Source organism: Lissotriton vulgaris, chromosome 6 (assembly GCF_964263255.1).
Source record: "Lissotriton vulgaris chromosome 6, aLisVul1.2, whole genome shotgun sequence".
Classification (NCBI taxonomy): domain Eukaryota; kingdom Metazoa; phylum Chordata; class Amphibia; order Caudata; family Salamandridae; genus Lissotriton; species Lissotriton vulgaris.
In genome coordinates this window covers 144706356-144724585 of record NC_141694.1, presented here as the reverse complement: position 1 = coordinate 144724585, position 18230 = coordinate 144706356, and positions in this window count along the sequence as shown.

Below are 18230 nucleotides of genomic sequence, written 5' to 3'. Positions count from 1 at the left end.
TTTAAAATAATCATATTAGTACCCCACCACTCATAATAATAACAGGTTCTGTTGAATCTAGGTGAGGTTACTCACGCTTTTTTTCCCACATAATTCTTCATTTTTTCTTTGTGTTTCTAATTTCTTTTTTGTATGTCTGATCTTGAGTGCAAGAAGTTCACGCATGACAATTTCACGGAATGAATGATGGACGACAAATGAGTTGTACGATTGAGGTCCATTTCTTTCTGTTGATATAATCTCTTCCTGGTGTTTATGGTTTGTCCTCTGATTTTTACACACCACCATTTCAAGAATACATTTTAATGTATTTTCCTCACCCCTTGCCCTGATCAATTTGGTGATCGTGTTCAAAATGATAAAAAATATTTGTGAATTTCAAAAAAATGTCAAAAGATTAAGATAGACACATTCTGGTTTGTGTGTATGCGACAATTGTTTAAAGTCATTGCGCATTTAAAACGTATTAACTTATATAGCAAACCTTCATGATTGAGGCACACAAAGCATTCAGAATATAGGAATTCTATTCTTGGGTTTAATTCCTGCCGACGGATGCACACTAACGGTTATTTCATGAATATATTGAAGATGACCCTCCTGAGTATTTCCCATACGTGGACTTAGAAGTCTTGTTAACTTACCAAAAGCATGTTAATTGGTTTAAAGGTGCCTTACCCCATGCCACATAACTTGTGAGACTCGGTCTGCTCAGCAGAGGAGCAACTTGGCTGGATCTTATCTTCATATACACCGCATCCAGACGTTGCTGCCCTAACAACAGCAGGAATGCGCAAAATTTACAGAGATTTTGTAAAAAAAAATTGTAATGAGAACATTGACAGTCCAACCTGCAGGGGCTGCTCAGGCTACACAACCCCACATGGCTACCACAGGTAGTAGCCCACAAACGCTAAATGCCATCATGAAAAAGCTTCCCACCAGCCAGGAGCAAATCTTATTCTGGATAGCACAAAAACAGCACAACCTGAAGCAGTTTATCTCCATACAGGCCCACAGTAAAAACACAGAATACTGACAATTTGCTTGCCAATGGGGATGGCCCCCCAGTTAGAAGATTGTGCCACGTGGGGTACAATCTTCACTGCTGTATAAACCAGAACGCATGGTACACCTTCAATAGCAGTCATACCAGATGTACTGAAACAAATAGCTAACAAGTACCGGGCAGAGCCTGCCTTAGATCTAGGGATAAAACTGATGGGCAATTTTCCCCGGGTATCAGCCATTATGCTGAGTAGCACAAAAGGAGAGGCAGCATCGGTAGCTATATGCCAACACCTGAGGGAATACAATCCCGCACAGAAGGAGCATGAATTGCCTAAGATTATCGAAGAAACATATGCCTCTCGAGGCAGAAATAATCTCGGACCAAACCTGGGAAACCAATAGTTAAGAGTAGTTCTGAAAGAGATAACTCTAAGCAAGCATCCAATTCTTCAAAGAAGAAATTGGCTAATGAGAAAAAAAATAAACAAAACACAGTCACGGGGTGGGCCTCCTCAACCGGAACACACCGACCGAAAATACAATTTGTGAAACCATGAAAATATTAGAGAGCCTGACAAGTATCAAGATACTGATACATGTTCATCTAATTTCTTTCAAGAGAAACCTGAAAAACGTTTGGAGAGAGACGGAGGGTCAGAATACAGATTGGAAGAGCAAGTCAAGCCGAAAAGGGAGACACATCACACTTCGGACTACATCATTAAACAGGAAGACAAGCAAAGTCCTTCAAAGCTCAATTTAAAAAGGAGAAGGTAGCTAGAATTAAAATTAGAAATACCCAGGCTACTGAGTACTCTACTTCTGAATGGTGAATGGGCAGTGATGATGCTGGACAGCTCGGCAGAAGTTGCCATAGCTCGCAAGAACCTGATGGACTTTCTGGGAGTAGTAGCACTGAGTGAACAAATCAAGATGGAAACACCTGATACAATGGTAAGTGTCCCACATCGTTTATACGAAATAACACTCCAAATGGAGGAGGACTGTTGAGAACCTGCCCTATCGTTACGACATTCTTTTTGTAATGGATTGCCCAATGGGGAAGAAGTTATTTTACCTGCTTTCTTCGATCTCGTACCACAATCAGTTAAAAATTCATATGCGCAGGAGTGGGTGTTAGCGCCTGCACTTTACCACAATCATGTTGGGTGGGATGATGAGTCACCTAATCACAAAATCCCATTAAAATCAATTCCTTTACCACAGAGACAATACAAGATTAAATTAGGCAAATAAACAGGTCAGGGAGATCCTAGATCAATTTATATACCAAGGAGTGATAGAGAATTGCACCTCACCAATGAATAATTCCTTATTTCCACCCAATAATTCATATTGTCTAGGTTATAGACATTTAAAAGCATCCACAAGCACATATGCAGTGCAGAATGCACACAGTACCACACTAATGAATAACATTGTGCGGAAAAATTACAAAACAACACTGGACAGATATTTGACAGCATTCTCAGCGCTAGGCTCTTAGCACCAATTTTGTTGATTACCCCAGGGGTATAAGAATAGCCCTGGGTTGTTTTTAGCCAGGGCAACAGAGTAACCTCGACATTTTGATAAGTAGGCATTGTCCTATGTAGATGACATCTATCTGACCGACGATGAATTAATGTAACACTTGTCTAGGGTGTACCACATAATTCTTGGGTTCGCCCACTTGGGACAAATTTAATTTAAAAAAATCAAAAAGTGCCCACCTCAGTCTCCAATTTTTAGGATACAAATTGTCAAGTGAATGCAAGAGCCTAGCAGCACAATTTTTAGAAAAATTTGCATTTCTCCTATCTCCACCAACTCTGAACAGACTACAATCCATTTTAGGATTTTTTAATTTTGGCAGGACATACATTTTGGATTGCACAGAAAGAGTGAAACCTTTCTACGACTTAATTAGACCTGATTTTTCAGTGCATCATTGGATACAGGAACATACTGATATCCTACGTTCCGCACAAGCTGACATGATAGCTTCCAGACATTTACACACACGTGTCAGCGCAACTAATCTAGTGATCTGCATGGTACCTGGACCAACCGGGTGTACCTACATCACTATTAAAGGAAGGTGAAACAGTACCTGTTGCTTACAAATCACATTTGTACACAAACGCTGAAATGCATTTAGCACCAACAGAAAAAATACTCACAGCAGTACTGACTTCTGTAGTGGGAGAGAGAGAGAGAGAGAGAGAGAGAGAGAGAGAGAGAGAGAGAGAGAGAGAGAGAGCACAAGGGAACCCATAATTGCTGTGACCCCGGTACAGACCCTAGAGGCTGTTAAAAAGGCAAGGATCCCGAATGCTAAAACACTGCATCCACGATGGATTCAATAGGCTAACTCTCTCACTGCAACAGATGTAGAATACAGATTTGATTCCACATTACAAACAAAAGGTTTCCTGCAGTACGAATAAGAATATTCTCTGCCAAATAAAATAATGCTTCTAGATCGATATGAATGGATCATTTATATTAATGGCTTTGCCCAGCCAGCCGTAGGAACGAAAAAGCTATATTACGCAATATGCGCTATTGTAAAATGGACCATTCAGGATAGAAAATTTCTTCCTGGAAAAACACACACACAGTCTCTAGGAGACTTTGTGGCACAGCTGGATGAACTAAAAGCCCTTATACTGGCACTACAAAATACGGATCATGAATTCCAACACTCATAGTGTGTGATTCATTTTACTGTGTTCAGTCCTATAACGAATATTTACATTATTGGGGCCAGAATGGAGTTAGCGATTCCAAAGGTTGCATGGTAAAGCACAAAGTGCTCTTTGAACAAGTGGAAAAGCTGAAAGAAGGCTTGCCACTGGCTCATATTATTCATACACTGAGTCATCAACATATTGGCGTTCATGTCAAAGGGAAGTCAATGGCAGATGAAGTTGCCAAGGCAACAGTGCGTACTGCTGCAGTTGATGCAAAATCTCGCTTGACCACAAGGATAGGCAAAGCAGCTACGATAGCTGTAAGTGCCATACGCAACAGCTCAGCCCTCCCAAAAGGCTTTCCACTCAAGTACTTCTAAAAGTTAGATGCTCAAATTTCATTAGTAGGGGATAGGGTAATACCAAAAACTGATCGCAGATTGGGATTAATAGTAGCTCCACATGAAGGTTTTGGTTCAGCTTGGGCAGGGATTACTGCTACAGTTTTACTAGTAAAGCAGCGCTATTGGTGGGCAGGTCTTATGAAGCAGACCAAGGACTTTGTCCTCAAATGCGACATCGGCCAGCAGATGAAGGGCTCCACCGTAGCACGTCCACTGCAAACACCATTATTGATCTCAGACAAACCTCTTGCGTGTGACTATTTGGATTACTGCGGCCCCTTACACTCAGACAGGGCTTACAAGTACATCTTGGTGGCAATAGATTCCCGTGGGTTTTGCCCCAGCTTTCGACTGACACTCAAACTGTTATAAAGGATTTACGAGTCTTTATCGGCAAATACACAATTGGCACACTACATTCTAACCAGGGCCCGGCGTTTAGCCCTTGGGCTCAAAAAGAAGCCATGGGAAGTTTGGATGTGGCCTTGTGGTACTTCTCTCCCTATCACTCTAAGGGAAATTCGGAAGTCGAGAGGAAAAACCATGACTTAAAGCAATCCTTAACAGCAAGGGTATTAGGCTTTGGCAGCAGTTGTGTCAATCACCTATATGGGGTCCAGAAGGCACTTAACAACATGCCAATAAAATCCCTGGAGGGTTGTACACCTTATGAGCTTCTGTTTGGGGTACAAATGTGTAAACCTGGCCTCGATAGTGTCAGCATAGTGGCGGCTGAAACTTGATTTGACCTCAATGATCGTTTGGATATTTTACAGGACCCTAAAGAATACTGAGCTTTGCAAGCAACGGCCAAGTAAAACACACCGCCACTGCGGAAGTGAAAATGGTAATAGCAAGACCTGCCTGGTCCCGAAGATTGGGGACCTGCTCAGCTAGAAAATTGTGGACAAGAAAGAATATGGGCCATCTTACAGAACACCTATACCTGTCCTAGCTGTTGAAGGAATGAGAACTGTCCTTCTTCCGCCCCTAGCCAGCCGCAGAGACAAACGGTTTATCTTAATTGATCTGATCAAACCGCACTATGTAGCAGATTCTCAACGGTAGGCCACATGGGCTCCTGGGCAGCCGTCCCACTCCTCTCGCTACCGTACAGGAAGTTCAGATCAAAGCTTTAATAATGACTAAATACTCCACTTTCGAAAGAGAAGCTGTGACCGGCAATGAGATTAAGCGTCTCCCAGTTAAAACAACTACATCTGTACAGTTAATACGTACAGAAATTTCAATTCGAAAAATTGAAGATGTCTATGTTAACATGCCACAGATCAAGTCTTGTAGCAGTTCTACAATACCTGCTGAGCTGCTAAAAATAGACCAGATAGCGTCTGGCTACTTTGTGCATTATGACGATTTCTCATCAGATCCAAGTGACCCGGAGATGCCGACACCGCCTCTCCCTTGGAAGCTTCAAGTTTATAATTTCTATCTGTGGCTGAAAATTACTTATATCATTGTTCCCTGGATACATATATGCATTAAATTGGATTACTTTTCCAGTGCCATGAATTGGCATAGTAACTGTCTTTTTCCTACTTCTGAATGGACGCCTTCTCCCAGAAGGCTCTGTAGTACAACTTGTGAACTATGCGCTAGATGTATCAAGGCTTTCACCGGTCACAAACAGGCCAATTCACAGAATCGGCCTGTTTGAGAACTGTAAAAAGCCTTTTGGGATGTATCATACCAAAAGGTGTTCGCAAAATAGGTAATCGCTATTTTTGTGATTGCCTATTTGTGAATGCAATTAGGGAATCACAATTTCCCTAAATGTAATGCAAGAAGCATTCTCAGAATGCAACTTTGCATTAAGGAATCACAAATTACCACCAACTTCAAGTTGGTGGTAATTTTCAAATCCTTAGAAAAATACACAAATTAGCATTTTTCCAAGAGCCATGTGCCATGTGGCGCACACACATGCCCTTAGGGCAGAGGTCTTCAAACTTTTGTAGGTTGAGCTCCCCCAGCTGATTTTTTTTTAGATGTCGGGGGGCCCCCCCCCACCACCACCTGACATAAATTTATGGAATCTGGTACACTACATAATCAACAGCCACCCGTACATCCTAGGCCATATCCTGCAAATGATTTTCAATACAATAAGAGTGTTTTAGTAAACTGCAGGTTTGTGAGTGGGTGTAGTTAAATGACAGGCTTAATACACAGGTCAAAACTCAATTTTCTATCCCTGAGAGACTTCCAGTGATTTTTTTATTAGTTTAGCAACACTTGGACGTTCATATTCAGTCTCCTCAAGAGCATCTACTAAACATGGAAACTGCTCAAACAGGCCCTCTTCAACTAGTCTTCTCCATAATTCGAGCTTCTTCTTGAATGCAGTTATTCTTTTATTCATGGTAAAAGAAGTGATCTCAGCTCTTTGTAGGAACAAATTCCAGGAATTTAATTTTTCAAAAGTGTCATCAGGGTATGCTAAAAGCATAAGCCAGCAATGATTGCATAGTTCTTTTTGTGACGTTGTGGTGGTGATAGGGGCTTGTACATATTCCCCTCACTCCTTTGATCTGCATGGTACATGGTCTTTGTAGAAGGTCCATTAACTGTCTGCACTGTGTGGGTGGCAGGACCGCCCACCTGAGTGCACGATGAGTGATGCAACAGTGTGAGAGTAGGGTAAGAGGAGTGACTGCAGTGTGAGTGAGTTGACCATATGAATTTGAGTGCAGATGTAAGTGCAGAGTGGGACGAATGAATGTATGGTTAGTAATGGGTTTATTTGAGTGAGATTGCAAATTAAGCAGTGAGGGGGGACAGGTGAGTTAAGTGTCACATGAGTGTAGGATGAGTAGTGTTCCTGTGAGACTGCAGGCTGAGGTACAGGGTGAACAGTGCAAGTGCATTGTAAGTGCAGAGTGATCACTGTGCGGGTGAATGGTATGAGTGCATGGGGATCAGTGTGAGGGTATTGTGATTGCAGTAAATGCAGGGTGAGCATGAAAGTGAAGGGCGAGAATGAGGAGCGAGTTGTCTGAATAATTCATGCTCTCCGGGCACCTCACATACCTCGCTGGCTTGCCGTGTCAGTGTGTGCAGGCCTGCTCCTGTGAGCGGTTTCTTGTTTGCTGTTGCCATGGCGGCCGAGAGTGTGTGGCATGCAGCAGCCCTGGTGTCAGGTGGGTGAGGAGTGAGTTCTCACCCGTAACGTAATCATGATTAACGTGGAAACTTCCCACCAAGACTTCCATTGGCAAACGCCTACGTAGCACTTCATCAGTCACCTCATCATCAGTTCCGATGCACACGTGGTTTTATGTGAAGCTGTGGGGCGTATATGTATCGGTATGCCTGTGCCATGCGAGGGAAAAATAACAGCATTTCAGCTGTAGCAATTAACCAATTAACCCCTATTAGCTCTTGCAATGACAAAAAAAGCATGGGCACGTCGTGCCCCATCGATTCCCCTCCCTTCCCCCTCCAATCCTCTATTACCGCTGAACCCCCGCCAAATGCCTCCCCAATCCCTCCTCTCTCCCCACGCCTACCCCGCCCGGACTTTGAAAACTGGGCAGCACTACCTCTTGATGCAGAGTTCCACAAACTCCTTCACAGTGAGGCGACAGTAAACCGGGAAGGAAAGGCAGCACAGACTAGACTGCAGGATCTCTATGCATGCAAATTTCGCAGCACTTCCTGACATCTCTGCTTCTGTCCCCCTCATTGGTGGAACGTAGGTGGTGACGTTCCTACGTGTCCCAGACTTCTCCAATCATACATCCCCATTTAAAATGGGTGAAGATATGGGACAGTGAAAGACAAAGGAATGTAAGATTTTATGGTGCAGTGGCGCCCCCCCTGAGATGGTGTCGCGCCCCGGGGGGGCTCGCCCCACAGTTTGAAGAACTCTGACTTAGGGCATGTGTGCGCGCCACATGTGCACACATGTATTTTCTGGGGTGCATCAGGGTGGCCTTATGGCCCCCTATCCCACTTGAAATTGCTTTTGCAATTTGCGATTACCAATTTGGTAATCGCAAATTGCGAATGCCTTCCCATTAATTCCAATGGGCCTTTAGGCCCATATGAATGAATAGGAGAGCATGTCATAATAGTGAATTGCAATTTGCGATTCGCTATTAAGGAATATGTAGGAATCGTTATTTCATTTGCGAAACCTACATACATTGCATTTTGCGATTCTATAATAGCGAATCAGTAAAATTCGCTATTATAGAATCGCAAAATGCAATGTTGATACATCTGGCCCTTGTTTCTTAAACCACATGCATCATCACACCATGAAATAAGAGACTTGTCCCTGGTCAACATTTACAGCGGTTGCAGTTCCTGAAGGGATTGTATTGAGCAGTGTACCGTATGATGTATATGGTCCTACTGAACGTTTGAAAATTCCTTATTTGTTCAAAGTATCTTTAAATTACATCATCACCTCTATTACTTTCTCTGATGATTGGGACATTGAAACTGTCCAGAATTTACTTTTCAGTTTTAGAGCAATCAGCTACATTTTTAATGATGAATTTTATGATGGTACACGTAATTTTGGGGACATGTTCTGTTACTAGCATTATGGTCAACATTTTTAGGTCAAGCCTAGGCAGCGCTCATGCAAGACCTGGAGTAATCTCTACACGGAGTGTAATCCCGCCACCAGCTTGCCATTGGTTCATTCGTCCATTGCTGTTCTTTAGTGGATCTTTTTACGTTGGTGCGTCTGATACATCATTTCCGTTTTCACCGAGCAGCACCGACCAACTACAGTTTGCCTACACTGTAAATGTTTTTGTGGTCCTTTAGGGACTACTTTTTTTATTTCCTGCTGGCCATGGTGTGCGTTAGATGGGCCGCCATGCGCAGAACTTTAGCATGCACGGGCGACGCGCTTGAAGTTTTACCACAGCACCCATTTTCATGATTCTTGGAACGGGGGACGATGTGCATACGTTATACATGCTGTGCTTACATATAAAATGCAGAGCCAGCTTTCATCTGTGCAACATGGGGGCCGCTGCATTCGGCGAGTAGTTTCATTTGTGAAGCGAGCAATGCAGGTAGTCACACATTAATAACAGTATGGCTTAGCTGCTGTGTCAATGGCAGCGCACTGTAGCTCACACCGCGGGTGGTTTTCTATCCCTTGTCGTGACCCGCCCAACCCGTTACCGACCAGCTGAGCTCACTGAACCCCTAACCGTGTTGTCTGCCAGCCGCCGGAGCGGTTCCTCACCCAGCTGCAGCAGCCCAGAGGACACCCACGTCCTACACTACACTGCAGCTTAGCTGAGCCAAGCCCTCATCCTCAATAATAGCAGCTTTGCCGCCATGGGAGAATCAGAGTCCTTGCTTTAAGGCTGCCGGTACCAAATTGCCCCTCACAAAGTGAGTGCCTAGTGGAGCAGTGCTTACAATAGCGAGCAGTTGCAACACAAAAGGTCTCGCACTTCGAAGAGTTTCAGCCATTGCAAATGACAATGCCTTTTATTTAAGTATTTTAAAAACCTACAGGTGTTCAAAACGCATACATAAAAGTCACTATCATTTGCAATTCCAATAGCTCAAAGTCTCGGAAAGGCAAGATTTTTTGATTTGCAGATGCTTGTTTCTTTTTACTGCAACTAGGGAGATAACTTCCGATTTAATTTCTTCCAGAGCAAATGTTTCGTTTTCCAGCTTCCGGTCAGTCACTATAGACGAGCTTTCCCTACCGTCGGTGTTTAAAGTTGCTCAGCCCGCGAAGCGAGGAGAATCGCCCTCACTGAGCTTGTAAAGATCTTTAACTGTGAGACTAGGTAAGTGTCGCAAAATGTTACTGGGTCTGAAAGCTGCATGTGTTTTGTTGTGTAATACATGAGTAAGTGACACTCAATCACGCTCGTTTAAACACTGGTGAATTCACTTTATGTTAAAATAGTTAAGCGAAATGACAACCAAGTCAATTTGACTCGGATGACAAGCTCGGATTCTGAGAACCTGGGCATTACAAAATTTTGAGGGGTGTGCAATTATAAAATGGCATTACCAAACAGATCTGCATCGGGGGGTGATCCAGGAAAAATGGAAATAGCCTTTTTAGTTTTAAGTGTATTTGTAAGAAAAAAAACGGTGTAGTGAGCTAGTGTTTCATCCTTTCGGTATTGCATATACTCGGTGTGGTAATCACATATCCTATTTAGTGTTAATTACTCTCACACTTTTTTAACAAATGTATTCAACTAGGAATTGTAGGTGCATAGTTCATTATACATTGTATTGACTACTTGAAAAAAATGTGCAAGTCTGTTTGGGTTCGTGGTCATACCCGTCAGATTCAATTATATTGGGCCGACTTGGCATTGCCTATCATTGGTTTTGTCGCTGGCAGTGTAGCAGCATTTTGTAGGTGTAAGACATTTTGCAGACATGAGTCCGTTAGCATTACTGGAATACTTATCTGGGAGGCTTATTACTGTCAATAATGATGCATTACTAATGTGTGCAGAAATGAATCATTGTTTCGACTGCAGTTTTATCTTGTCTCTGCACAATTTTTTTTGTCTCCCTTCAAATAAGTATTCTTGCCATGAAATTAGAGCTTTGAAATAAAACGTCTGGCTTTTTTTGATGCAAAAGAAAGACACCTTTTTGCTGCGGAACAGATGTGGTTTTGGTAAGGTAGGTTTTCTAATTAGAGGGTACTTTTAAGTTGTTTAGGTAACTGCTGTGCAGAGAAGAGACAGTGATGTTCAGTGTGTGTGGAATTTTAGAACAACGGTTCTGCTGGTCTATTTTTTTTCCAGGACTTCTTTAGGTTTCTGCTTCCTTTCCTCCCTGCTCTTTGCCCCGACCCCTCTCTGGCACCAGTGGCAATTTGGGGCCCGGCGCATATTTTCCTCATCCTCAGAGTTTGACTCTCAGCAACAGAGAGACCAATCATTTGCAATGCAATAGGTCTCGCATTTATGCGAGTTTGAGCTATTGACCATGCAAAAGACTATGCCTTTTATTTATGTTTTAAAAACAAAAACAAAAATGAAAGACATTGTCATTTGCAATGTCAATAGCTCGAACTTGTGTAAATAAGAGACCTATTGCATTGCAAATGTTTGTTTACATAAAGCTAGTATCCCATGCACTGTTTATAATTCCACACAATGGGAACACTGCCCAACATCACCGAAAGGTAGTTCAAAGACTTTGGCACAAAAGTTTGCTTATTTTCAGGTTTTGAAACATCAGACCCAACCTCCTATTGCTATAGACTTGCACTTACACCGACAAAGAAAAATATGCTAACAAACACAAAGCTTCCTTTATTCTCCAACTGGCACTATAAGGTTTCGACTTTTGGAAAGACACAATAGACACAAAATCTATCTAAAGATTGGCAGGTTCAGGGCACGGAAGCCTTCTTTAGAGCATGCTTCATACCATATCTAATTATTTTCCTGAACAAGACAGTGCAACAAACTTCATGTCTGGGTATAGCGAAAACAAAAGATTTGAACACACCAGGTATTCCCACATTCTCACGTTTTGAGAAATGGCAGCACTTTACACACTTTAGTGAGGATACTCTGGACACCATGATACGTAATGGCTCTTTAAAATCATCAGACCCCAGTTAGAAGGGTTGGTTTGGCCTGTGGACACAAATGGGTGTCAGTCTAGATTCCTTGGTAACAAAGAAGGGTTTAGGATCAATACGCTTGATCAAGGATATGTACAACAGAATACTTAGGGGTAGTGACATATAGTGTTGGGAAGTTATGCCTAGATTGACTAAAAACCTCAACACTCTCACAGGTGAAACAAGACTTGTCCCTTCTTTCTGATGACATGGATCTCAGAGATTTTTTACTAGGTCCCCAGAACCCATGTCAAAAGCACTTTTTGAAGGGAATATACAATGAGCTGTGGAAGATTTATTAACAGGAAGCTCCTGAGAGATTGCACAAGAGTGATAGGGTTAATCTAGAGAAGGCTTTGGCTGTGGTTGACAATAGTATGCCCACTTTATCATCTAAAATGTATTCACTGAGCAACACAGTGTCTTCCGCATTTGACATAATACAACAAGACATGTCTATATTACAACATGGACAGTCACAATTTCGGTCAATAGTAATACTAAGCTGAAAGTTACAAACGTTGCATTCTGGCCACGTGACAAAGAATTAAATCAACAGTACAAATCTGTTTTCAGCATGCGATCTAACTGAAAGACAGATGACAATGGCATGTAGAGATGCAAAATATACCATGTTGCACATGGCTGGTGCCTCAGCCATGGTGTCTCACCATGGCTGAGACACCATCCACTGACTGGATAATCCATGGTTACATCACCCTACCGGTCACAACCTTTCAATTTCAATACTGTCTCAAATACCACAGGTAGGCATGTCATGTTCTTCAGGATAGCCCTATCATGTACATACTGATTACATACATTGTGTCCCATCCACACAACATAACGGTGCTAAACACAGGTGCAGTGGAGACCGGAGCTGCAGCGGAGACTCCCGGGGCTCCTACCACGGATCGGCGAGATCGCGCCCATCGCTGCTGAGGTGCAGACCGGCTCGGCTGCCCCCCACACCGGAGCGCCCAGCAGGCTGGGGCAAGGCACCCCCCTGCTCTACATGATGGGCCCCTTAGGCACAAATAAAATTACTGAATGGAGATGGGATCTGCCAGAATGACGATGCCTGGCCCTAAGATGGCCGCCGCCTAGGACCTTGAGTGATCGAGTTAAGATCACACTAGGCTGTTCCTGCTCAAGCGGCGGCGCGGCTCACCCTCCCTTGCCCCCCATATTAAGTACCTTGATCTACCCGAAAAGAGGATTTACAAAGAGCTGAAATCCCTCGCAGGATCGGCTAAAATGGCCGCCGCTTGGGACCTGAATGATCACCAGAGGCCACTTGAAGTTATCCTTGCCCCCTTATGATTCAGTGACTAAACCGTAGTTGAAAGCTGATGAAAGCTCCCCCCCGTGATCTGCCCAATAGAAAGCACAAAAATGAGCCTGTCCATGCTCCAGACTGGCATGGCCCGATGCCTGGACTGAAAATGGCCGACGCCAATCCACCTCGGCTATCAGAGAGTGGGATTTAATTCACCGCCAAGGTTTAAGACTTTACCCAGGACGGTAAGCTAAATGCCCATGCAATTTAAGGGCATACCCAGGACGCTAAGCCAAGCTCATCTGTCTTGAGGAGGAATCAGGCCAGCCTCCCGAAGCCTAGAGATTGCCAGACCCTCCGATGGCGACCAATAAGGTCTACCCTCCCCCTGCTCTAACGACGCTAGCGACTCTTGGCCCACTCTAAGGTACCAGACATGTAACATGTCGCTTGCACCCCCCTGCAGTAACCACTCCTACACCTCAGCCTACTCTTTACCTCCCACTTCCTGCTTCATGAAGCTGTCTCCCACCTCCAGCAACCACTCGTATACCTAAGTCTACTCTGCGCCCCCTCAATCACGGCTCTCATAGTAGGGTTGACCCCTTAGTCCCCACCAAACATTCGGCGTGTGTACTCGCCCACAGCCAATACTACCAGACCAAAGGAGGTCCGTCCCCCTATCAACAGCTCGTCCTGTCCCTCCTTCATAATTCGCAATAATGTCACCAGGCACGCCACTGTCCGTCGAACCTCCCATATCGATCCACATGAAACCACATTGCGCGAATGACTTCGCTATTAGCTTCCCCCTAACCTCTCTCCAAAAGCGAGAAGAAACCACAAACATAATTTAATCAGACAACACCCAGAAACGCTATTTGTAGACACGTACCACTGCTCCTCGAAAGGATAGGTTAAGATGGATCTCATCTTCCACACAGATAGACCTGAAAGCTGGAACACCACATTGAGAATGCAACTTCACATATCTAACACAACGACCACCTCACACAGCTGTAAACCTCCCTCCCCAACCAAGCAACTAGAAAAGGGAACACATCAGTGAACATTTACTCAAACGGCATAGTTTTGACACAGGCCAATAACGAGAACTTAGAGGCCTTTGAATCCCTGTTCCCTACTTTTTGCTCCGCACATCTTCACTCTCTTCGTCCCGCTCCACCCGAGCCCCCTTCGCTATCAACCGGCCCATCAGGAGATGCAAATATCCACTTCGTCTACCGGGATGAGATCCCCCAGCCTCCCCCTCAGAAACTCCTCCCACTCCTCCGTCCCGATGAACCGTAACCTTCAATCCTCCAAGGACGATCAGTCCCCTCAGCCCCCTCAATCCTATCCTCTCCAACATCATTCCATCATCCCAGGGTCTCAGTCCACTGACCCCGTCAATCTTTCGAAGAAGATGAATCCCCACCGCCCCCTCAATCTTATTGGCTTCAACAACATAACACCATCCCCAGGGCTTGGTCAATTGACCCCCTCATCACTCCAGCAGAATCACGGAGGAAGAGCCCACGACTAAATCCCCTACCGAGGGCTGCTAACAGAGACAGCCAGGCTGACCAACTCAGCATTAAACCTCACAATGCAACCTCACATGATGTCCCTACCCAAAACTGCGCGCCACCCGCCTGAAAAATATGGCGCACTGGCTGGCCTTACTAGAAAGTCAGTTACAAATTATATTCAGTGTCCTGGATGAAATCCTTTCTAACCTAGACAAGGCTCGAAAGCCCCAATATTGCTCAATTCAGGGCTTCCTATCCGACTAACTCTACTCCTCTTAAACCCCAATCCGGGACCTCACCCGCCCTCGAGAACTCGCTGCTAAGGCCCCCTAGAACCGAAGCGGTGATCCCACTTCAATCTCCCACAAGAATCAAAGCCCCCGCGTCTGGAGCTCAGACCCACACCAGTAAAGATGTGGAGATCCAAACACAAAGACCTTCAAGATCTATAGCAGCAATGTCCGATGAAGAAGCTATGGACCTAGCCTCTACCTATGTCTCCCCTCTTCCAGCTGCCACCAACTCCAAGATTCAACTGATCACAGGCTTCGGAAGAGACTTCCCTCCCGTGAAAACCACTAGACCCCCGCCCTCCCTCACCTCCATACTGAGGGCCCCTTCAGGAAAGCAGCCGAACACAAATAATCTATCTACTAACTGCATGCTCATTAACTGTAGATCAGCCCCCAAGCAAGCAACGGAATTAGCTGAAGCCATCCTCTCTCAGGAGTTAGACATTGCGTTCATCACGGAGACATGGCTAAATGAGATCTCCCCACCTTGTTTACACATGTTGGTACCCCCAGGTTTCAACATCATCAATAAACGCGGGGGAGGTGTAGCCATCATCCCTAAAGATGACATTGACATCACTGTAATGGACCCATGCGAATATAGCTCCTTTGAATGCCTATCTGTCACCATGAAGATTAAGGACAACAGCACTTTAGTTGGTCACCTTCTCTATCTCTATCAGTGTCTCCCCTTCCAATAAGTTGTTATAAAAGTTAAGCAAAAGGGCGTTGTCCTTGTTATTAAAAGAGAGGCTGAGGAGCTGATAGATTACGTCCAGCTCTAAAACTGTTGTTTTCAGACCCCCTAATGTGTTAGCAATAAAAATGGTCAAACATCCTTTAGCCCTACCCGATGGAACAGCTAGTGCGGGAGGAAAAATATGTTTTAAATCCTGCCAAATGGATTTCAGACATGGACCAAGTCTCTTGAAGACAAATCACATTGTGTTTATCAAGAAAATTCAAGGCACTCCCATCCCCCACCTGGGAGCGAAGGCCAGCTATGTTCCAGAAAAGGAATTTAATCGATGATAGATCGTTATCAATGTGACTGTCTAATACAGAGGTGGGAGGGACTACCTGCCCGGGGTAGGCCTTAGTAGATTCCACCTTGTTGTTGCTACTAATGAAAGGGGGGACGTACCCTGATAGCAATTGGTCATTATTAAGGAAAACCCTACTGTCTCTCCCAGTTCCTAAATCATAGGGCTCGGGCACTGGAAGATCGCTACCCGATAGAGTGGGTGGTATACATATCTTGGTCGATATTGGCGGTTCAATGATTATTGGCAAAGCGTCAGTGGGTGCATCCCCAGTTGCCTCTTCTTCAAGTCAGTTGACTCCTTCCAGGCCAGAAAGCATTGAGAAGTGGTTAAAAGTGGGGATAGTAAATCCGAAACCTTCTATAGTAGGCCTATGAGAAGCCATATGACTTTGATGATGTCTTGGCAGGTGAGGAAAACAGCGACTGGGAGTAGAAGTAACTTAAATTATGGGTGGAGATACCTTCACTACCTCCGGAGTTAAACCAATCGCCAATATGTCTCACGGCTCTAGGGTCCTTGAAGTTAATGATTATAACGTCTCCCACTCTATCCTTGGGCCGATTCCCCACCCAACCCAGCCGCCTTACCTTAAGGATTACTCCATTGATGTGTGCAGGCAAAGGTCTATTATTAGCCAACCAATATATTACTTTATTTTTCAATGCTCGGTGGTCCTCAGTATTTCTGAAATATCTGTAGGCGCAAAAATGACGTATTGCTGAAGTGTGTCACGAAAGTGACGCAACTCCATCAATGGGTCATTTCACATGGGCAAGTCCTATTTCAAATATGCCTGTGTCAGTCTTACGCCTGCTGTGAGGCAGGCATAACATATTGACGCTTTTGTGTCCTAGAAGTGACGCACTGAAATCACATCGATTTCACTGCGTCACTTCTAAGAGGCTGTAATGACCGACTTTTTCAGCCCTCTTTGGAGGGAGAATGATGGAAGATGACTCCAGCCTATTACCATTTTAGTACAGGGATTAGAACTATAAACAGCACCTATTCATAAGGCACAGCAGTGCATTTTTGTACCCTTTTCCTTAGATCAGGGTTTATAAACTTAAGTTAGGGGATAGATTCATTAGTATTAGTGATGACCCGTCCTCTTGCAAGAGTGTTAGTATACCTTCTATGGAGTTATGCTTATTTCGGGCCTTGTAGGCCTCAAACGGGAGAAACTCCATCTTGCTTTCTGCCCGGCAGCTTGAGAGGCTTTCTAGGTCAAGTGTAATGTTTTAGTTTCGCAGTGTTGTTCGCCTGGAGAGAACCGGCTCAGGCTGGCCCTTATCGAAAGGCTGTATTTTTCTCCACTCCGAAGACACAACTTCAGGCCGGCCGGCTGGGAACGTGTCCTTGGTACGGGGAGGTACAAGAATTTGGTGGGCGGCAGGTTACTGGCCGTAACTTTCCATGAAAGGACAAGCTTCCATATTAGCGAAAGTGTTAGGCAGTGAGTCAGTCAGTCCGTAGGCGGCAGCTAGCCGTTAGCATCTATGCCATTAATTATTTCTGGGCAGACAGTCGCCATTTTGAAGTCCAAGAAAGATCCTGAAACTGAGACTCTCTGAGAAAGACTGAAGGAGAAGGAGAAGTAGTGCAGATCGATCAGAGACAGAGAGAGACAGCAGCTAATAACGAGGGAGGTTCCAGTGACTTGGAAGGAAGCAGAGGAGATCGAGCATAGCGGTGCAGACGTGTACCCGTGACTGCTAAGGTGTGATTCCGAGACGAGCCAAGACACAGACGAGAAGGGAACCTAGATGACTGCCGAACCCCGACTTCACGTTAACCAGGTGACCTCCGCCCTTTCCCTTACTAAGTGCACATTCTAACCTTTTACTTTTCTTTGCAGAATATATGCTACCATATAGTATTGTGTTTATAATTGTTGTAATAAAAATACCCCAGTTCTTAGTGAACCGACCTGTGCCTTGTATTCTTGTTCAATCAGGGTAACCTGTTCTTTTAGTCAGACATTGTTTGCATGAACGGATGCGAATCCCGATCAGGTAAGAAGTGACTGAGTAAGGAGGGAGAGAGGGAACGTTTGATGCCAAGAGCAGAAGGTACATATCTTAATTTGGAAAGCCATACTAAATTCTATTATCGTAGTTTTATCCTGAGTAGACAATGAGAGATCTCCTCCATAGGTGTTCATAGGAAAGTGATCGTCGTTGGTACGCGGCGTTAATGAGAGCACCGGGAGGACACGGTGTGTAGATCCGCCGGATTGAGGATCGTATTGGAAGTAAATGAGAGCACCGGGAGGACACGGTGTGTAGATCCGCCGGATTGCGGATCGGATGAGAGAGAGAGCACTGGGACTGCAGGCCCGTGTGTAGACACGCCGGATT